The sequence below is a fragment of the Schistocerca americana genome, chromosome 11 (genome assembly GCF_021461395.2).
Source record: "Schistocerca americana isolate TAMUIC-IGC-003095 chromosome 11, iqSchAmer2.1, whole genome shotgun sequence".
In the NCBI taxonomy this organism is placed as follows: Eukaryota; Metazoa; Arthropoda; class Insecta; order Orthoptera; family Acrididae; genus Schistocerca; species Schistocerca americana.
The window spans coordinates 110,030,556-110,053,947 of NC_060129.1; the positions used below are offsets into that span (position 1 = coordinate 110,030,556).

Consider the following 23,392-nt stretch of genomic DNA (forward strand, 5'->3'; position numbering starts at 1 on the left):
CGTTTCATCAGATACTTTGAAAGGGTACAGTACCGCCCGACATTGAAAACAGGTACAACATTCTTCGTTATTCTTGTCAGAACAACATATTTTTTGTAATAATAACTCAATTTCACTTAATAAACCGAAGCCGGATACCAGTGTGGGAAGGAATGACAGTTTATTTATTTAATTGATCACATGTGCACTCCCAAAAAGTAAATCCCTACATCCAATTTGGTGAGATCTGTGAAATGAATGAATGTATGGTCGTCTGCTAACCGCAGATAGTGAATGTGCAGTATATGATCATCTTTGAGACGGTACTTGGTCACCTTTGGTGGGACCAAAGAGATGAAATTTACCTGAGCTTTGAGCGCCTGAAATGTGGCTGACCAATACGATAGCATGGTCTTCCCCCATCCCGACGGAGGTGCGAGATGACCTGAAGAACGGCCATGTTTCAGCACTCTGCCGCTGGATCTTGTGCTGTTAAGACCTGTCTTAGGTGTGCTCCGTAAAGAGAAAAGAGTGGAGACATGGTATGCATGTGAAATACTTAAGAGTAGTTTGTAATAATAGTTTCTCTATTTCAGGAACTTTTGTGGGGAGAATTAAATGTCAGGCAGGTAATATTAAGGGAATCGTAGTAATCCTCGGAAGTGACCAACGGTCACAATGAAACCACGTGTAGCAATAGGTTGAAATACTTCCGAGTGCTAAAGTTAAGCTGAATTACTGGCGTGTGTACTATAAGTTGGAAATATTTAAGAAATGGTGTGTGCAGGACTTGAAATTAGAGACGAGTACTTCCACGTGGTGAGTACTGTGTGAGTCTCAATCTGTGTGTGAGACAAAGGATAAAGAGAAGTACTCGTCCATGGTATCAGTTGAGGACTCGCGTGTGTGACGAATATGTTCTTAATATTACTTTGCGTGTTATGTTTCCGTGTGACGCTTGATTCAAACTATAATACTCTGAGAGAGAAGCAAGGTGAGTCAGTCGTCTATCCAGCAACGCCACTTGGCTTGCATTGCACAGGAAGATGTGTAAAGAGGCAGTGGGTTATGCATGTTCCTTTTGTACCGCTCGGTCTGGAGGAAATTTTCGATGATGGGTGTGAGAGTCGAAGTGTGAGATATATATAAAAAAAAAAGATCCACCATCCTATCCAGAAAGTGCACTGTAGTGTTAGATAATTACGAGACCATAAGATAGAGAGTCACCAATGTAAAGCCATGCCCTCTGGACAAAGTTTCTCATGTGTGATTGTTATAGAAAATGTAATGGTGTGTTTAGGTTATAGAATTTATCGGAATAAAAAAGATAGTGAAAAGAAAAAGATTGGTGGCCTTTTCCTTCGAATAGTATGTTGTCGTGATATCCAGAATTTATAATGTGTGCGCCATTCATATTCAGTGCGATGGCCACGTGTTGACCGAAGCCGTTGGGTAAGAAAAAAAATGTGGTATTGCCAGTGCGTAGTGAACAGTCAGAGTTGTGTAAATTACTAATAGTCAGGTGTGTGTTATCCGTTGCGTAATATTTAAACAGGAGAATAATTTGTAACTTAATTGTGAGTACTAGAGCTCATGTTACTTGATAAATAAGAATGAATCCACTCGCATGGCAGACCACTCATCTTGCAGGCCTGACTGCTTGATGCCACAGTATGAGCAAGGCATGCGGGTGCCTCTCAACTTCACCAGCAAACTCTGAATAATACCAGTTGAATACAAGTTGTTCATAGAGGGCTTATCATTCCATATTGTCATAGTGCAAATATAGATGAAAAAAATGTCTGCTTCTGCTGTATTATCGGCTTGTCAGACTATGCTTAGCAAATTTAAAATACTTTTCTTCAGACAACACAAATAATATATCATCATCATTCATTAAAATTCCCTATTAAATAGATTGACAGTAAAAGATACATCAACAGATTAGATGAACAGTATGAAACAGTGCTGAAAGCTAAAGAAAGAAATTCCTCTGCAACAGCTGGGACACCTATGCCCGCCCGTGCATGTTTACCAAAGAACAATAAACCCCTAGGGAAATATTCTTTGTATATTTTGATTTTCGATACGTGATGAAGACCTTGTGATTTGTGTGTGTATATGGTTTCAAGCTCCAGAGTATTTGCATGTGTGATTCGCCACATGCGAAAAGGACCTGTAGACACCACGAAAAACTTGCTACTTAAAGACTTTCCTTTATCAGATAAACGATACGACTTAAGCCGCACTTTCCGACCTACCTGTAAACTCTTGGTTTTCACTCGTGGGTTCTGTAGCTTCTTCCTTTTCTCTACGGTTTTCTTGATTTTTTCCAATGCTAGATTTATTACTTCGCGTTGCCTTAAACGTTGTTGTGTAGAGAAGACTGTTAATTGTTTTAATCAATCTAGTGACCGTTTATTCTTTAATACAAGAAGTGGATGCAAAGTTTTATAAAAATTCTGTAGTTCGTTAGTGACATTTTGTAAAACCGACAAGTGTAAATCCCAGTTTCTGTGTTGACGATGCAATACAATCTGTAAAGTTTACCGAATTCTTTCATAGTGCGTTCTGAAGGTTTACAAGATGGCAAAAAGCGTGATATAAATATTGAACAGTTTTTTTTTCGTCTCAGAGTTTTTAGCCATGTATTAGAAGGAAATTGTGGGCCACCATCGCAATTACTTTGTCAACATGCCCTACTTCTTCCAGAAAATTCTTTACGAATGCTATAGAAACAGATTTTGCAGTCGCTATCCACAAAAGTGTGAATGACATAAATTTAAAGGTAAGCTCAACAGCTACAAAAACAAATGAATGCCCACGTTTATATGTGGTAACTGAACCGAAAATGTCAACAGCAGCTAATTCCCTTAATTTGACAGGAATGATCGGAAATAGTGTTGTTCTGTGTGTAACGGTAGATGGTTTGCCTTTTAGCACAATTTTGATTTGGCCTAGACAGTAAGAATTCCCTTTTCCATATCGTTGAAGTAACAGGTTACTCCATATTTGTGAAAACGCTTCTTAGCATCAAAATGTGGGTAACTGGGATGTGTTTGCCAAATGAGTTTGTTGACGAGTTCACCCAAATAGGACTGTCACTTGACTTATCGTCATTTGCATTCTTGCTTCCAACATAATATTCTTAATTCTGAATAAGAATCTGTAACTTTCGTAAATTCTTTTTAAAGTTTTCTTCATGTTTTAACCGATCTTGTGACACATGCATGTATTTTTGAAGAACATTGTGTAATGACATACAGCGAACGGCCTTGCCGCAATGGCAACACCGCTTCCCGTCAGATCACCGAAGTTAAGCGCTGTCAGGCTGGGTTAGCACTCAGATGGGTGACCATCCGATCTGCCGAGCGCTGCTGGCAAGCGGGGTCCACTCAGCCCTTGTGAAGCAAACTGAGGAGCTACTTGATTGGGAAGTAACGGCTCCGGTCTCGGAAACTGACATACGGCCGGGAGAGCGGTGTGCTGACCACATGTCCCCCTCCCCCCCCCCCCCCCCCACCCACCATATCCGCATCAGGTGACGCCTGTGGGCTGAGGATGACACGGCGGTCGGTCGGTACCGTTGGGTCCGCCAGGGCCTGTGGGCGGAGTTTACGTTTTACATTGTAAGACAAAGACATTGTAAAAAAATATACCTTACACACTGGGACGAAATAAAAACAACGACAATTCTCGAAACAGTTGTCTCTTCCTGTTGCGAGAATCACATACTGTGCAAACATTAGAGATGAGGACAATGTGGCAAGTGTAGGTTCGGAACGGCGCAGATGGTGCACGGATAGCCGAGGCAGTTAAGGCAGCTGTCTACGATAATCGGCAGATGCTGGTTCGAGTCTCGGTCAGCGACAAATTTCCTCATGTTTGCAATAAATAGCACGGCTCATGTCAAACTGAACTCTCAGTTATCGAATCAATTCCGTTACATAAATTTATGTGTTATTAAACACACACCAGAGAAAGTTTTGCATCACCTCGGTTTTCTGAGAGCTCCGGAACCTGAGCATAAAATTGGAATAGAGACCAACATAAACATAATTTCCGCCCCTTTTATTGCTCATGAAAACCACACATTGCATGTTGTACCACCACACAGCGGGACGTTCAGAAGTGATGGTCCAGATTGCTGTACAAATCGGTACCTATAATACCCAGTAGCGCTGATGACCCCTGTATTCGTCGTGGCATACTATCCACAAGTTCATCAAGGCACTGTCGGTCCAGATTGTCCCACTCCTCAATGGCGATTCGGCGTAGATCCCTCAGACGGGTTGGTGGGTCACGTCGTCTATAAACAGCCCTATTCAATACATTCCAGGCATGTTCGATAGCGTTCACGTCTGGAGAACATGCTGGCCACTCTAGTGGAGCGATGTCGTTATCCTGAAGGAAGTCAGTCACAAGATGCGCATGTCGTCCATGAAGACGAATGCCTCGCCAGTATGCTGCCAATATGGTTGTACTATCGGTCGGAGGATGGCATTCACGTATCGTACAGCCGTTACGGCACCTTCCATGACCACCATCGGCGTACGTCGGCCCCAGATAATGCCACCCCAAAACGGCAGGGAACCTCCACCTTGTTGCACTCGCTGGACAGTGTGTCTAAGGCGTTCAGCCTGACCGAATTGCCTCCAAACACGGCTCCGACGATTGTATGGTTGAAGGCATATGGGACACTCATCGGTGAAGGTAACGTGATGCCAATCCTGAGTGGTCCATTCGGCGTGTTGTTGGGCCCATCTGTACTGCACTGCATGGTGTCGTCGTTGCAAAGAAGGACCCCGCCACGGGCGTCTAGAGCGAAGTTGTGCATCATGCAGCCTATTGTGATCGGCAGTTCCTGTCTCTCTGTATCTCCTCCATGTTCGAACAACAGCGCTTTGGTTGACTCCGAGACGCCTGGACACTTCCCTTGCTGAGAGCCCTTCTTGGCACAAAATAACTATGCGGACGCGATCGAACTGCAGTTTTGACCGTCTAGGTACGAGTCGTGTTCCTACTTCCTGGTGGAATGACTGGAACTGATCGGCTGTCGGACTCCCTCCGTGTAATGGGCGCTGCTCATGCGTGGTTGTTGACCTCTTTGGGCGGGTTTAGTGACATCTCTGAACAGTCAAAGGAACTGTGTCTGTGAGACAATTTCCACAGTCAAGTCTGTCTTCAGGAGTTCTGGGACACGGGTGATGCAAATCTTTTTTGAAGTGTGTATATTCTGAAGGCATTTGTATGAAGAGCAGCTTTGCATGGAAATGAAATGTGGACCATAGAGAGTTCAGACAAGAAGAAAACAGAAGCCTTTGAAACGTGGCGCCCCAGAAGAATGTTGACATAAGACGGGTAAATCACGTAACTGACGAGGGAGCATATAATGTATATAGCACACATTCTGACATATCAACGAATCATCAGTTTTGGAGGAAAATTGAAGGGCGGGGAGTTGGGGGGGGGGGGGTGACTGAGGTACGTACTGTACAAGGGGGCCAAAGGGAAGAATAGAGAGTGGAAATAGTAGCAGAATTCGACTAAAATAATGTATATAGGACACATTCTGAGATATCAAGGAATCTTCAGTTAGTTTAGGAGTAAAGTAGGGGGTTGTGGGGGAATGAGGTAATTACTGTACAGGGGTGCCAAGGCAAGAATAGAGAGGGGAAATGGTGGCAGAATTCGACTAAAATAATGTATATAGGATGCATTCTGAGATACCAAGGAATCATCAGTTAGTTTTGGAGGAAAGTCGGGGAGTTGGGAGTTGTGGGGGAATGAGGTAACTACTGTACAGGGAGGCCAAGGCAAGAATAGAGAGGGGAAATGGTAGCAGAATTCGACTAAAATAATGTATATAGGACACATTCTGAGATATCAAGGAATCATCAGTTAGTTTTGGAGGAAAGTCAGGGAGTTGGGAGTTGTGGGGGAATGAGGTAACTACTGTACAGGGAGGCCAAGGCAAGAATAGAGAGGGGAAATGGTAGCAGAATTCGACTAAAATAATGTATATAGGACACATTCTGAGATATCAAGGAATCTTCAGTTAGTTTAGGAGCAAAGTAGGGGGTTGTGGGGGAATGAGGTAATTACTGTACAGGGGTGCCAAGGCAAGAATAGAGAGGGGAAATGGTGGCAGAATTCGACTAAAATAATGTATATAGGACGCATTCTGAGATATCAAGGAATCTTCAGTTAGTTTAGGAGTAAAGTAGGGGGTTGTGGGGGAATGAGGTAATTACTGTACAGGGGTGCCAAGGCAAGAATAGAGAGGGGAAATGGTGGCAGAATTCGACTAAAATAATGTATATAGGACGCATTCTGAGATATCAAGGAATCATCAGTTAGTTTTGGAGGAAAGTCGGGGAGTTGGGAGTTGTGGGGGAATGAGGTAACTACTGTACAGGGAGGCCAAGGCAAGAATAGAGAGGGGAAATGGTAGCAGAATTCGACTAAAATAATGTATATAGGACGCATTCTGAGATATCAAGGAATCATCAGTTAGTTTTGGAGGAAAGTCGGGGAGTTGGGAGTCGTGGGGGAATGAGGTAACTACTGTACAGGGAGGCCAAGGCAAGAATAGAGAGGGGAAATGGTAGCAGAATTCGACTAAAATAGTGTATATAGGACACATTCTGAGATATCAAGGAATCTTCAGTTAGTTTAGGAGTAAAGTAGGGGGTTGTGGGGGAATGAGGTAATTACTGTACAGGGGTGCCAAGGCAAGAATAGAGAGGGGAAATGGTGGCAGAATTCGACTAAAATAATGTATATAGGACGCATTCTGAGATATCAAGGAATCATCAGTTAGTTTTGGAGGAAAGTCGGGGAGTTGGGAGTTGTGGGGGAATGAGGTAACTACTGTACAGGGAGGCCAAGGCAAGAATAGAGAGGGGAAATGGTAGCAGAATTCGACTAAAATAATGTATATAGGACACATTCTGAGATATCAAGGAATCTTCAGTTAGTTTAGGAGTAAAGTAGGGGGTTGTGGGGGAATGAGATAATTACTGTACAGGGGTGCCAAGGCAAGAATAGAGAGGGGAAATGGTGGCAGAATTCGACTAAAATAATGTATATAGGACGCATTCTGAGACATCAAGGAATCATCAGTTAGTTTTGGAGGAAAGTCGGGGAGTTGGGAGTTGTGGGGAATGAGGTAACTACTGTGCAGGGAGGCCAAGGCAAGAATAGAGAGGGGAAATGGTAGCAGAATTCGACTAAAATAATGCATATAGGACGAATTCTGAGATATCAAGGAATCTTCAGTTAGTTTTGGAGGAAAGTCGGGGAGTTGGGAGTTGTGGGGGAATGAGGTAACTACTGTACAGGGAGGCCAAGGCAAGAATAGAGAGGGGAAATGGTAGCAGAATTCGACTAAAATAATGTATATAGGACGCATTCTGAGATATCAAGGAATCATCAGTTAGTTTTGGAGGAAAGTCGGGGAGTTGGGAGTTGTGGGGGAATGAGGTAACTACTGTACAGGGAGGCCAAGGCAAGAATAGAGAGGGGAAATGGTAGCCGAATTCGACTAAAATAATGTATATAGGACACATTCTGAGATATCAAGGAATCTTCAGTTAGTTTAGGAGCAAAGTAGGGGGTTGTGGGGGAATGAGGTAATTACTGTACAGGGGTGCCAAGGCAAGAATAGAGAGGGGAAATGGTGGCAGAATTCGACTAAAATAATGTATATAGGACGCATTCTGAGATATCAAGGAATCATCAGTTAGTTTTGGAGGAAAGTCGGGGAGTTGGGAGTTGTGGGGGAATGAGGTAACTACTGTACAGGGAGGCCAAGGCAAGAATAGAGAGGGGAAATGGTAGCAGAATTCGACTAAAATAATGTATATAGGACACATTCTGAGATATCAAGGAATCTTCAGTTAGTTTAGGAGTAAAGTAGGGGGTTGTGGGGGAATGAGGTAATTACTGTACAGGGGTGCCAAGGCAAGAATAGAGAGGGGAAATGGTGGCAGAATTCGACTAAAATAATGTATATAGGACGCATTCTGAGATATCAAGGAATCATCAGTTAGTTTTGGAGGAAAGTCGGGGAGTTGGCAGTTGTGGGGGAATGAGGTAACTACTGTACAGGGAGGCCAAGGCAAGAATAGAGAGGGGAAATGGCAGCAGAATTCGACTAAAATAATGTATATAGGACACATTCTGAGATATCAAGGAATCTTCAGTTAGTTTAGGAGTAAAGTAGGGGGTTGTGGTGGAATGAGGTAATTACTGTACAGGGGTGCCAAGGCAAGAATAGAGAGGGGAAATGGTGGCAGAATTCGACTAAAATAATGTATATAGGACGCATTCTGAGATATCAGGGAATCATCAGTTAGTTTTGGAGGAAAGTCGGGGAGTTGGGAGTTGTGGGGGAATGAGGTAACTACTGTACAGGGAGGCCAAGGCAAGAATAGAGAGGGGAAATGGTAGCAGAATTCGACTAAAATAATGCATATAGGACACATTCTGAGATATCAAGGAATCATCAGTTAGTTTTGGAGGAATGTCGGGGAGTTGGGAGTTGTGGGGGAATGAGGTAACTACTGTACAGGGAGGCCAAGGCAAGAATAGAGAGGGGAAATGGTAGCAGAATTCGACTAAAATAATGTATATAGGACGCATTCTGAGATATCAGGGTTTCATCAGTTAGTTTTGGAGGGAAGTCGGGGAGGGATGGGGGGTGGGGGGGGGGGTGGAAGAAAATTGGAAATTTCTGGTAAGTTTTATGGGACCAAACTGCTGAGGTAATCGGTCCTTATCTTACACAATACTTAATCAAACTTAAACTAATATACGCTAAAGATAACACACACCCAACCCCAATACATAAGAAACACGCAATTTTTTTTCTTTTCACAAAAAGATCTGATACCCAACTAAAAAAAAATTATTGCAGTAAAAGTCAACGAAATGAAGCAGACTCACATACAGTGACAACATCAAAAGAAATGGCTTAATACACACAAAAAGTGCACTTGCAAATGGGAATCATTATTCGAAACGGGTCGTGCCAAAAGTAAAATAAGAAAAATCGTGACTGGTAGCAGAAGATCTATTTATTTATAAACGAACTCCTTAATGGTACGGTTATATGCATTGCTGGCCCGTCATCAGCAATAATAAAAAAGTAGCAATTTTGTGCAACCTGACTATATGTCCTAACTGACTATAGGAGCCATCACGCAGAGCGTCTATACTCACCAGAGTGTCAGCAGGGAATGCCTCACCGTCTCCCCTCGTCCAGGGACCACACACGGTGGCCGGAAGGGCTCAGAGAGTTTGCACAGCGTCTATTTGCGAACCTAACGGGGCCTGCTAACGCGCGGGGAACGTACGCCTCTCTGGTCCAGTGCAGTCTCACTCTACTTGATAACTATGATTGGCTAAGCTGCATCTCCACATTCAGAGACACCACAGCAGACAGCCCACGCGTACGTCAGCAGACAACCCGCATTCACATTTGAAGACTACAGGGTGGTCCATTGATAGTGACCGCGCCAAATATCTCACGAAATAAGCATCAAACGAAAAAAACTACAAAGAACGAAACTCGTCTAGCTTGAAGGGGGAAACCAGATGGCGCTATAGTTCGCCCGCTAGATGGCGCTGCCATAGGTCAAACGGATATTTTATATAGTACGTAAAGAAATATGAATGTTTTAGTTGGACCATTTTTTTCGCTTTGTGATAGATGGCGCTGTAACAGTCACAAACGTATAAGTACGTGGTATCACGTAACATTCCAGTGCGGACGGTATTTGCTTCGTGATACATTACCCGTGTTAAAATGGACCGTTTACCAACTGCGGAAACGGTCAATATCGTGTTGATGTATGGCTATTGTGATCAAAATGCCCAACGGGCGTGTGCTATGTATGCTGCTCGGTATCCTGGACGACATCATCCAATTGTCCGGACCGTTCGCCGGACAGTTATGTTATTTAAGGAAACAGGAAGTGTTCAGCCACATGTGAAACGTCAACCACGACCTACAACAAATGATGATGCCCAAGTAGGTGTTTTAGCTTCTGTTGCGGCTAATCCGCACATCTGTAGCAGACAAATTGCGCGACAATCGGGAATCTCAAAGACGTCGGTGTTGAGAATGCTACATCAACATCGTTTCCACCCGTACCATATTTCTATGCACCAGGAATTACATGGCGACGACTTTGAACGTCGTGTACAGTTCTGCCGCTGGGCACAAGAGAAATTTCGGGACGATGACAGATTTTTTGCACGCGTTCTATTTAGCGACGAAGCGTCATTCACCAACAGCGGTAACGTAAACCGGCATAATACGCACTATTGGGCAACGGAAAATCCACGTTGGCTGCGACAAGTGGAACATCAGCAACCTTGGCGGGTTAATGTATGGTGCGGCATTATCAGAGGAAGGATAATTGGCTCCCATTTTATCGATGGCAATCTAAATGGTGCAATGTATGCTGATTTCCTACGTAATGTTCTACCGATGTTACTACAAGATGTTTCACTGCATGACAGAATGGCGATGTACTTCCAACATGATGGATGTCCGACACATAGCTCACGTGCGGTTGAAGCGGTATTGAATAGCATATTTCGTGACAGGTGGATTGGTCATCGAAGCACCATACCGTGGCCCGCACGTTCACCGGATCTGACGTCCCCGGATTTCTTTCTGTGGGGAAAGTTGAAGGATATTTGCTATCGTGATTCACCGACAACGCCTGACAACATGCGTCAGCGCATTGTCAATCCATGTGCGAACATTACGGAAGGCGAACTACTCGCTGTTGAGAGGAATGTCGTTGCACGTATTGCCAAATGCATTGAGGTTGACGGACATCATTTTGAGCATTTATTGCATTAATGCGGTATTTACAGGTAGATCACGCTGTAACAGCATGCGTTCTCAGAAATGATAAGTTCACAAAGGTACATGTATCACATTGGAACCAAAATAAAATGTTCAAACGTACCTACGTTCTGTATTTTAATTTGAAAAACCTAAATGTTACCAACTGTTCGTCTAATATTGTGAGCCATATGTTTGTGACTATTACAGCGTCATTTATCAAAAAGCGATCAAAGTTGTCGAACTAAGACATTCATATTTCTTTACGTACTACACGAATATGTAATAAAAATGGCGGTTACTGTTTAAATAAACGCAGCTGATATCCGATTCACCTACGGCTTCGTGATCTAGCGGGCCAACCAATAGCGCCATCTGGTTTCCCCCTTCAAGCTAGACGAGTTTCGTTCTTTGTAGTTTTTCCGTTTGATGCTTCTTTCGTGAGATATTTGGCCCGGTCACGATTTATGGACCACCCTGTATACTAAGAGTGATAATATAACATAATTCCGGATTTAATAAATTCCGTGAGTGTCACAATGGCACCCAGGTGTGTTCGGAGCATGTGACTCTTGTGATAAGCCATGTAGCGGCTCACATGGAGCCGTTACAGTATGCACACATGCAGATGCCGGTAGCACCTTAGACACAGCACATAAGAGAAGCAGTCCATTGGTGGAGCTGCGCATTGTCAATGATTCATGCGAAATGGTTTCGGCGGCCGGAGTGGCCGAGCGGTTCCAGGCGGTACAGTCTGGAACCGCGCGACGGCTACGGTCGCAGGTTCGGATCCTCCATGGGGCATGGATGTGTGTGATGTCCTTAGCTTAGTTAGGTCTGAGTAGTTCTAAGTTCTAGGGGACTGATGACCTCAGAAGTTATGTTCCTTAGTGCTCAGAGCCATTTGAACCGACGTGTTTATGGCCGCACGACCGGAATTACCGCTCTCTAACGTAGAATGCGAGTTGGAGCTAGTCGAAGGATACATTCCATTGTGGAAATCGTTGAAAAATTATTTGGAGATCCACAGTGTCAAGAACGTGCCGAGGATATCACATTTTCAGGCATTCTCTCTCTTCACGAGAAAGCAGTGGCCGAAGGCCTTAACGACTGAGAACAGCGGCGTTTGCATACAGTTGTAAGTGCTAACAGACAAGCAATACTGCGAGAAATACACTACTGGCTACTAAAATTGCAACACCACGAGATGACGTGCTACACACGCGAAATTTAACCGACAGGAAGGAGATGCTGTGATATGCAAATGATTAGCTTTTTAGAGCATTCACACAAGGTTGGCGCCCGTGGCGACAGCTACAACTGTTGACATGAGGAAAGTTTCCGATTTCTCATACACAAACAGCAGTTGACTGGCGTTGCTTGGTGAAACGTTGTTGTGATGCTCGTGTAAGGAGGAGAAATGCGAACCATAGTTTCCGACTTTGATCAAGGTCGGAGTGTAGCCTATCACGATTGCGGCTTATCGTATCGCGACATTGCTGCTCGCGTTGGTCGAGATCCAATGACTGTTAGCAAAGTATGGAATCGGTGGGTTCAGTAGAGTAATATGGAACGCCGTGCTGGGTCCCAACGGCCTCGTATCACTAGCAGTCGAGATGACAGGCATCTTATCCACATGGCTGTAACGGATCGTGCAGCCACGTCTCGATCCCTGAGTCAACAGATGGGGACGTTTGTAATACAACAACCATCTGCACGAACAGTTCGACGACGTTTGCAGCAGCACGGACTATCAGCTTGGAGACCGTGGCTGCTGTTACCCTTGACGCTACATCACAGACAGGAGCGCCTGCGATGGTGCACTCGACGACGAACTTGGGTGCACGAATGGCTAAACGTCATTTTTTCGGATGAATCCAGGTTCTGTTTGCAGCATCAAGATGGTCGCATCCGTGTTTGGCGATATCGCGGTGAACGCACATTGGAAGCGTGTATTCGTCATCGCCATACTGGCGTATCACCCGGCGTGATGGTATGGGATGCCATCGGTTACACATCTGTCACCTCTTGTTCGCATTGACGGCACTTTGAACAGTGGACGTTACATTTCAGATGTGTTACGACCCGTGGCTCTACCCTTCATTCGATCCCTGAGAAACCCTACATTTCAGCAGGATAATGCACGACCGCATGTTGCAGGTCCTGTACGGGCCCTTCTGGATACAGAAAATGTTGGACTGCTGCCCTGGCCAGCACATTCTCCAGATCTCTCACCAATTGAAAACGTCTGGTCAATGGTGGCCGAGGAACTGGCCCGTCACAATACGCCAGTCACTACTCTCGATGAACTGTGGTATCGTGTTAAAGCTGCATGCGCAGTTGTACCTGTACACGCCATCCGAGCTCTGTTTGCCTCAATGCCCAGTCGTATCAAGGCCGTTATTACGGCCAGAGGTGGTTGTTCTGGGTACTGATTTCTCAGGATCTATGCATCCAAATTGCGTGAAAATGTAATCACATGTCAGTTCTGGTATAGTATGTTTGTCCAATGAATACCCGTTTATCATCTGCATTTCTTCTTGGTGTAGCAATTTTAATGGCCAGAAGTGTAACAGCACAAATCAATGTGAGGCGTACGACGAACGTTTGCCTGAAGACAGTGTGGCGAACTGTGGCGTTAATGGGCCACGGCACCAGGCGACGGACGTTACTGGCTTTGCTAACATCACGACATCGCCAGCAGCGCCTTTCCTATGCTCGTGACCGTATGGGTTGGACCTTAGACAATTGGAAAGCCGCAGCCTGATTGAGTCGCAATTTCAGTTGGCAAGAGGTGATTGTAGGGTTCGAGTGTGGCGCAGAACCCACGAAGCGAAAGACCTCCGTTGTCAACAAGGCAATGTGCAAGATGGTGGTGGCTCCACAATGGTGCGGGCTGTGTTTACATGGAATGGAGCGTATCCTCTGGTCCAATGGAATCTCTTGGAGGCCATCTGCAGCCATTCACGAACTTCATGTTGCCAAATAACGATGAAATTTTTGTGGATGACAATGTGCCACGCACCCGGCCCACAATAGGGTATTTGACTGTTTTCCGGAACTCGTCTTAAATGGTTAATTATGTCATTTTATGCTCGAAACATTGATTTTTCTTCTTGAATTTCAGTACTCTTTTATAAAAACGGGAATGATATTTATCAATTGAAGACATGAAGTCTGTAAATCATTTTGTTTTTGGCCTTTTTTGTTTTCACAAGTCCGTCTTGATCATATAGATTTCTTTGCACTTTATTACCGGTTTCGCCTTACCGCCATCTTCATCTACATCTACATTTATACTCCGCAAGTCAACCAACGGTGTGTGGCGGAGGGCACTTTACATGCCACTGTCATTACCTCCCTTTCCTGTTCCAGTCGCGTATGGTTCGCGGGAAGAACGACTGCCGGAAAGCCTCCGTGCGCTCGAATCTCTCTAATTTTACATTCGTGATCTCCTCGGGAGGTATAAGTAGGGGGAAGCAATATATTCGATACCTCATCCAGAAACGCACCCTCTCGAAACCTGGACAGCAAGCTACACCGCGATGCAGAGCGCCTCTCTTGCAGAGTCTGCTACTCGAGTTTGCTAAACATCTCCGTAACGCTATCATGCTTACCAAATAACCCTGTGACGAAACGCACCGCTCTTCTTTGGGTCTTCTCTATCTCTTCTGCCAACATGACCTGGTACGGATCCCACACTGACGAGCAATACTCAAGTATAGGTCGAACGAGTGTTTTGTAAGCCACCTCCTTTTTTGATGGACTACATTTTCTAAGGACTCTCCCAATGAATCTCAACCTGGCACCCACATTACCAACAATTAATGTTATATGATCATTCCACTTCAAATCGTTCCGCACGCATACTCCCAGATATTTTACAGAAGTAACTGCTACCAGTGTTTGTTCCGCTATCATAGCCGGCTGTTGTGGTCTAGCGGTTCTAGGCGCTCAGTCTGGAACCGCGCGACTGCTACGGTCGCAGGTTCGAATCCTGCCTCGGGCATGGATGTGTGTGATGTCCTTAGGTTAGTTAGGTTTAAGTAGTTCTAAGTTCTAGGGGGCTGATGACCACAGCAGTTAAGTCCCATAGTGCTCAGAGCCATTTGAACCATTTTCGCTATCATACAATCCCACAATCATACAATAAAGGACCCTTCTTTCTATGTATTCGCAATACATTAAATTTGTCTATGTTAAGGGTCAGTTGCCACTCCCTGCACCAAGTGCCTATCCGCTGCAGATCTTCCTGCATTTCGCTGCAATTTTCTAATGCTGCAACTTCTCTCTATACTACAGCATCATCCGCGAAAAGCCGCATGGAACTTCCGACACTATCTACTAGGTCATTGATACATACTGTGAAAAGCAATAGCCCTATAACACTCCCCTGTGGCACGCCAGAGGTTACTTCAACGTCTGTAGACGTCTCTCCATTGAGAACAATATGCTGTGTTCTGTTTGTTAAAAACTCTTCAATTCAGCCACACAGCTGGTCTGATATTCCGTAGGCTCTTACTTTGTTTATCGGGCGACAAACGGTTCAATTGGCTCTGAGCACTATGGGACTTAACTTCTGAGGTCATCAGTCCCCTACAACTTAGAACTACTTAAACCTAACTAACCTAAGGACATCACACACATCCATGCCCGAGGCAGGATTCGAACCTGCGACCGTAGCGGTCGCGCGGTTCCAGACTGTAGCGCCTAGAACCGCTCGGTCACCCCAGCCGGCCGCGGAACTGTATCGAACGGCTTCCGGAACTTAAGGAAAATGGCATCTACCTGGGAACCTGTATCTAATAGTTTCTGGGCCTCATGAACAAATAAAGCGAGTTGTGTTTCACACGATCGCTATTTCCGGAATTCCTACAGTGTAGATTCTGGGTTTCCAGAAACGACATGATACGCGAGCAGAAAACATGTTCTAAAACTCTACAACAGATATTGTAATAAAAATCATCGTCGAGATAATCATGTGAGTACATGGTACGTGCCCACATGTTTAACAGCTCGTTAAAATATTCTAATAAAAATCATCATCAAGTTAAACATGTGAGTACATGGTACGTGCTCACATGTTTAAAAATGGTTCAAATGGCTCTGAGCACTATGGGACTTAACATCTATGGTCATCAGCCCCCTAGAACTTAGAACTACTTAAACCTAACTAACCTAAGGACAGCACACAACACCCAGCCATCACGAGGCAGAGAAAATCCCTGACCCCGCCGGGAATCGAACCCGGGAACCCGGGCGTGGGAAGCGAGAACGCTACCGCACGACCACGAGATGCGGGCTCACATGTTTAACTTGACCATGTTTTTTATTAGAATATTTTAACTATCTGAAGATGGTGGTAAGCCGAAATCGGTAATAAAGTCTAAAGAAATCCGTGTGATCAAGACGTACTTGTGAAAATAAAAGTGCCGGAAATGAAATACAAATGGAACGCTCCATTGCTTGTGATGTCACCGGATAGCTCGCTGCTCCTCCTGCCATAAAACTAATTCACAGGTGATGTACTGTTTTGGAATTTACGTTACTCAAAGTGGATTACAAATGGTGTTCAATACCACACTGTAGAAGTACATCCATAAAAACTTTTAGAAAATTGGTTTTTAGTGTTTCAGAGAATGAGGTGTGGAAAACTGTTCTGCACTGTACTGGCAAAATGCCACCACGTCGAAGCCCAAGTGCCGTTATTTGATTCAAAATGTCTTCCACTCTGAAGTTAACATTAATGTACATCCGCGATATGCTTTCCCACTGTTACAGAAAAGGACGAAATTAAACTCTTCGTAAAAATTATCGTAATACCCGTTTCCTTGCACATCTTTGGGAGTTCGGTTGGAAGAATGGTCGATTGTCAAATATTAAGTGATGGTATCCGTAAGTCACTGGTTCGAACCTAGCCTGCAATAATATTTTGACTTATTTATAAAACAAATCGAATGTCCTTTCATATGAAAATCAAATCACAATTACAAAACTTCACCAAACCGATTAGAAACCGAGTGTAACTGCGATTTTCTTGGCGCTTACATGCACTTACATTTACAATAGCTGTTCACACACGTCACGTTCAAGAATGTTAATGTGAACACACACTTTTTGCTTTATCAGAAACTTTTTTTTAATATCCTAAACTGTCCAGCCAGGATCCTTATTGTTTAAGCTTGTGAAGTTTCATCTTACATATGATGAAGTTAAGTCTGTTGCAGACACTGGCGTTAGTTTACACTCACAAACAACACAACCCTTACATTTGTGTTACCTGCACGTTGTACAAGCTTTATACCGCTCTGTATCGCCCTACACTTCCTGTAGTGTGGGAGTATGCTGATATCTCCACTAGTAGCAATGCTTTCCAAAGCAAGCCATGCATTTACCTTCAGTTGTCAAAATGGCACTGAGCACTATGGGACTTAACTTCTGAGGTCATCAGTCCCCTACAACTTAGAACTACTTAAACCTAACTAACCTAAGGACATCACACACATCCATGCCCGAGGCAGGATACGAACCTGCGACCGTAACGGTCGGGCGGTTCCAGACTGTAGCGCCTAGAACCGCTCGGCCACTCCGGCCAGCCCTCTGTTGTCCATTTCGCAGACTAAGATTAATGCGAAATAATACATCCCACCGTCGGAACAACTGCCACAATGAGTTCTTGTTGACACTACTTTCATATTTCGTGTAACAGTTTTAAAAAAAAATATGACCGTTCCAGGTTTCGAACCGGTGTTTGTTTTATCTGCTGTCTCATACGCTATCCAAACGCGCCACAGAGCGCGTGCTTATAGCATTACCTCTGTTGAGCATCTTGTACAGCGGATATCAGCACTAAGATTTGCCAGCAATAATTGAAGACATACGCGGAAGAATGGGCTAACCCTCAAATGTAAAAACTTAGAGGTAGGTGCTGCCATCTCTTGCTGGGTACGAGAACTATCAAAATTGTGTATCTTCAAATACGAGGTGTGGCTAGAAAAAAACCGGACTAGTACTGGTGAAACAATAAAACGAATGCAATAAGGCTGAAAGTCGCGTGGCCTGTCAAGTGACTCTCGCTCCGCCTACTGCTCGAGTTTCATCTGCCTCCTGCACTCAGTCTGCCCGTGGCGTCTGTTTTAAGTAGTTGACGTTTTGTCTGTGCGTCGGAAAATGTTGAGTGTACAGAAAGAACAGCGTGTTAACATCAAATTTTGTTTCAAACTAGGAAAATCTGCAAGTGAAACGTTTGTAATGTACAACAAGTGTACGGCGATGATTGTTTATCGCGAACACAAGTGTTTGAGTGGTTTAAACGATTTAAAGATGGCCGCGAAGACACCAGTGATGACACTCGCACTGGCAGACCATTGTCAGCAAAAACTGATGCAAACATTGAAAAAATCGGTAAACTTGTTCGACAAGATCGCCGTTTAACAATCAGAGCAGTGTCTGAGTTAACAGGAGTTGACAAGGAAAGTGTTAGGCAGATTCTTCATGAAAGTTTCAACATGAACAAAGTGTGTTCAAAAATGGTTCCAAAGTGTCTCACAATTGAACAGAAGGAACGCCGAAGAATGATTTGTTCTGACATCTTGGAAAACATTGAAAGTGATCCCACCTTCTCACAAAATGTTATTACTTGCGATGAATCGTGGTTTTTTACTTACGATCCCGAAACTAAACGCCAATCGATGCATTGGAAAACTCCTGGTTCTCCACGACAAAAAAAAAGCACGAATGTCAAAATCGAAATTCAAGGGATTGTGCACATTGATTGGGTACCAGAGGGACAAACAGTGAATCAGCATTACTACATTAGCGTGCTGGCTACCCTACGTGAGCGAGTACGGAGAAAACGGAACGATTTGTGGAGAAAAAAGTCATGGATCCTTCACCAAGACAATGCCCCAGCTCACAGTGCGTTGTCAGTGAAGACGTTTTTGGGAAAACAACATTCCCATCTTAGATCATCCACCCTACTCACCTGATTTGGCCCCCTGTGACTTTTTTCTTTTCCCTAAAGTCAAGTCAGCTTTAAAAGGAACTAGATTTGAGACTGTTGAAGCAGTAAAAGAAAAAGCGACGGAAGTAATGTATGGACTTACCGAAAATGATCTGCAGCATTGCTATGAACAGTGGAAAATTCGTATGGAGCGGTGTAGAGACCGAGGAGGAGAGTACATTGAAGGAGATAACATGAAATTGTAAATAATTGTAAATAAATGTTTTTTCCAGCATCAGTCCGGTTTTTTTCTAGCCGCACCTCGTATATTGCGCTTTGGGTCGTATTTCATGACCGATAGTCGACAATCTAGGTATAAGATATAGACCCAGTTGCAAAAGTTCCACAATTCCTTATTTTTAGTGGGTTTAATCATGTTGCTGGGAGCAGGGAAAAGAATTCCCGTCCTTGCACATATCGCCGCTCTAAATGCGTGGAGCATAAACGCATCAATTTTCGTAAGGTTTCCACTATCAGAGTTCACGAAACTTCTTTCTATTGTTACTTAAATGTTGTAAATGCGCTTTCCATCACTGACTATCTGAAGTATTTGCAGAAAAAGGTCGTAAAAACCTGGTAACTACAGCTAACATTCCTAGTCTGCGACGTCACCAGAGCTTCAGCCAATAACAGAGCGTTTTCGACCACGTGACCATATCTTGATTATTTACTGATTTTTAAGCTTTAATTAAATCATAATAACATACATTTTGTGAGAATACTGACCGTAAATGCGATTTGAATGTTATAATCACACCGAATAACAACAATACGAACCATATTTTTAACATACGTAAACAGCCCATTGTTTGCGATTGGTTTGAAGAACATTCTGGACAGTTTGAGATAATGGTTTGGCCATCCAGATTGCCCGACATGAATCCCATCGAAAATTTATGGGGCACGATCGAGAGGTCACTTCGTGCCCAAAATCGTGCAGTGTCAACACTTCCGCAGTTATGGACTGCTAGAGAGGGAACATGGCTCAACATTTTTGCAGGGTGCTTTCAACGACTTCTCGAGTCCACGCCACGTCGAGTTACCGCGCTCTACGCCGGAAAAAAGGAGATCCGACACGATATTAGGAAGTATCCCATGGCTTTTGTTACCTCAGTCTACTGTTGCATTATGAAGAAATGATTTTCTCTATGATACAGGAGTTAAAGCTATTAACCATGCAACACAGTTACGTGTCCCTCTGCCTACTATTATTTGCCGGAATTTTGATCTTTTGAAACGTTCACGGAATAAAAATGGCAATCGAGCTTGTGTGTTGTCGGCGTTTCTGGCGCTAGTGTAATTTGGTTGCGCGATGTTGGCAGCGGCGCAGCCCCCCCCACCACAGCACCCCAGACGCCTGGAGCGGCCGCACACGGATCTTTGCTGTCAGTTCTGCGGCGCCGCCATAGCGGTAATGTCTTAGCGGTGCGCGTGACACGCCGTTGCGAGTACGAACGGGATCGGTATTCTTTTGTTTCCCTTCCTTTTTTTTTGTTTTGTTTTACTCGGAAAACACACCCTTTCCGTACGAGCGGCTGGGTTTACATTATTTCGAAAATAGCTGGTGACCGTTATTACATTTTTGTTTTGTGTCGAAGAACGCCGTTTCGTCGTGTCTCGTTACCATTACCAGAATGTCGTCGACCTCTCAAAAGAAATAAATAACGAGGTATATAGACAGCTCACCTCCTGAGATCTCGTGGTAACTGCTGAATCTGACGTGCATCAGTGGTGCATAACAGTGCTTTTTGTGAACTGCGGAAGAAAATTTTATAAAATTCGTTTGAAAAAAGTGCAAATACGATAGTGCCACCGCTCAATGCGGACAGGAATATACGTGGAGCCAACGTCCACAGGAATTCTCCGTCGTCCCTGCAGCCGCCCAAGGTGAATAAATTGCTCAGTTTCTCCTTCATCATCGATAATTAAAATTTTAGCAATTGCTGTGATTGCTGTTCGACAGTCGATGCTAGTAAACAGCTCGTACATTGGTGCTATGATCATGTCACAACACTTCTAAAGGCAACAAGCATCTCGTAATATAAAATGTGGCCATATTTTCGTTCAAAGGTGCAGCAGCTTGCGTGAGCTTCACAAGCAGTGTGAAGTACGCCTATCTGTCAAGAAATTCTTCGCCTCTTGCTTAAAACGTCAATATGTGCGACCAGTTTGTCATTCATCCGAAATGGGCAATATATATATATGTATATATATATTAAACGATACATGGTCTTGACGGTATATATTTGGTATTGACGCAGACAAAAAAGAAGTTAAACTTAGACACATACTTTTGTGGGAATGGGATCCATGTTTCAGTACGGACAAGAGAACAACAAATTTTGGCCGGCAGTAGGTTTTTGTAATATTGTCGATGATGCTATGTTATACTTAAAAGGGACGTTTCGTATATTTTCCTGCTGTTGTTTCTGTAGAATGATGAGTTTTACATAAATAGGATTTTCCTTCGCAACAAAGAAAACTACCTTTTTTGTTGTTGTGAAGAACACTGTTATTTAGGTCAGTCAGCTTTCCGTTTATGGCGTCCATTGCATTACTCTGATTCGTCTCGACACACGTCCGTTTGTGGACTTTATTATGTGTGTGTGTGTTTAAACGTGTCGTGTTAAACAGTCACTTTCTTACTGGTGCGTATTCGTTTCCTCTCTGCGACTTCGGTTGGAGGGAAAACGAAAAAGATTCATCAGTGTGAATCATGTCTCCTCTTTCGCTGTCGCCGTCAATCGATTAGTTGTCTGCGCAGGAGACGCGCATCTTGCCTCTTCGCTCCTAGCAGGGGGAATTTTCGTGTTTTGTCCGAGCGGTTCGCGACACAACGCGAACTTCCTCTGCATGTGTCTGCCCGTCTGGGTCCGGTTTTTGTTACTGCTGTCATCGCAAGGAAGACAAATCGCTATCTCAGAGGGTGTGGTAGAGCAAGGGGTTGGCGGTGGTGGGGGTAATGGCGGGTGAAGGGGTAGCGGAGGGGAAATTGCGTGTGCGCAATGCCACGATCCATCTCGCAGTCCTGTAATTTAAACTTGCTAACGTCCACTAGAACACGAATTCGTATATGGTTAAAACGCGTTAATTTAATGTCGTACTGAATATACTCTTACCGTTAGCGCGTGCTGCCTCTTCTGCGTAAAACTTTCCCTCTACATCTACACTCCACAGTGAACAGTGCGTGGTGGAGGCTGTTTCGTATCAGTAATATCGATTTCATTTTCTATTCCAGTTTCATTAACCAATAATTACTTTCTTTCTCAAATACTAGCATTAACCAGTGACTCGCTGTGGCAGAGGTGAAAGCTGTTGTTGTTATTGTCTTCAGTCCTGAGACTGGTTTGATGCAGCTGTCCATGCTACTCTATCCTGTGCAAGCTTCTTCATCTCCCAGCACCTACTGCAACCTACATGCTTCTGAATCTGCTTAGTGTATTCATCTCTTGGTCTCCCTCTACGATTTTTACCCTCAACGCTGCCCTCCAATTCTAAATTTGTGACCCCTTGATGCCTCAGAACATGTCCTACCAACCGGTCCCTTCTTCTTGTCAAGTTACCCTACAAACTCCTCTTCTCCCCAATTCTATTCAATACCTCCTCATTAGTTATGTGATCTACCCATCTAATCTTCAGCATTCTTCTGTAGCACCACATTTCGAAAGCTTCTATTCTCTTCTTGTCCAAACTATTTGTCGTCCACGTTTCACTTCCATACATGGCTACACTCCATACAAATACTTTCAGAAACGACTTCCTGACACTTAAATCTATACTCGATGTTAACAAATTTCTCTTCTTCAGAAACGCTTTCCTTGCCATTGCCAGTCTACATTTTATATCCTCTCTACTTCGACCATCATCAGTTATTTTGCTCCCCAAACAGTAAAACTCCTTTACTACTTTAAGTGTCTCATTTCCTAATCTAATTCCCTCAGCATCGCCCGACTTAATTCGACTACATTCCATTATCCTCGTTTTGCTTTTGTTGATGTTCATCTTATATCCTCCTTTCAACACACTGTCCATTCCGTTCAACTGCTCTTCCAAGTCCTTTGCTGTCTCTGACAGAATTACAATGTCATCGGCGAACCTCAAAGTTTTTATTTCTTCTCCATGTATTTTAATGCCTACTCCGAATTTTTCTGTTGTTTACTTTACTATATGCTCAATATACAGATTGAATAACATCGGGGAGAGGCTACAACCCTGTCTCACTCCCTTCCCAACCGCTGCTTCCCTTTCATGCCCCTCGACTCTTATAACTGCCATCTGGTTTCTGTACAAGTTGCAAATAGCCTTTCACTCCCTGTATTTTACCCCTGCCGCCTTTAGAATTTGAAAGAGAGTATTCCACTCAACATTGTCAAAAGTTTTCTGTAAGTCTACAAATGCTAGAAATGTAGGTTTGCCTTTCCTTAATCTATTTTCTAAGATAAGTGGTAGGGTCAGTATTGCCTCCCGTGTTCCAATATTTCTGCGGAATCCAAACTTATCTATGCCGATGTCGACTTCTACCATTTTTTCCATTCGTCTGTAAAGAA

At 43.9% G+C, this 23,392-nt stretch overlaps 1 long non-coding RNA gene across 1 annotated transcript in view; it reads left to right on the top strand.

Moving 5' to 3' along the window:
* The first annotated feature begins 20,255 nt into the window (after positions 1 to 20,255).
* LOC124553925 overlaps positions 20,256 to 23,392 on the top strand; it is a 285,286-nt gene continuing 282,149 nt past the window's right edge. Inside the window, exon 1 of the long non-coding RNA XR_006968170.1 lies at positions 20,256 to 20,732. This is a non-coding gene — a long non-coding RNA (uncharacterized LOC124553925). The remainder of the gene's footprint in view (positions 20,733 to 23,392) is intronic.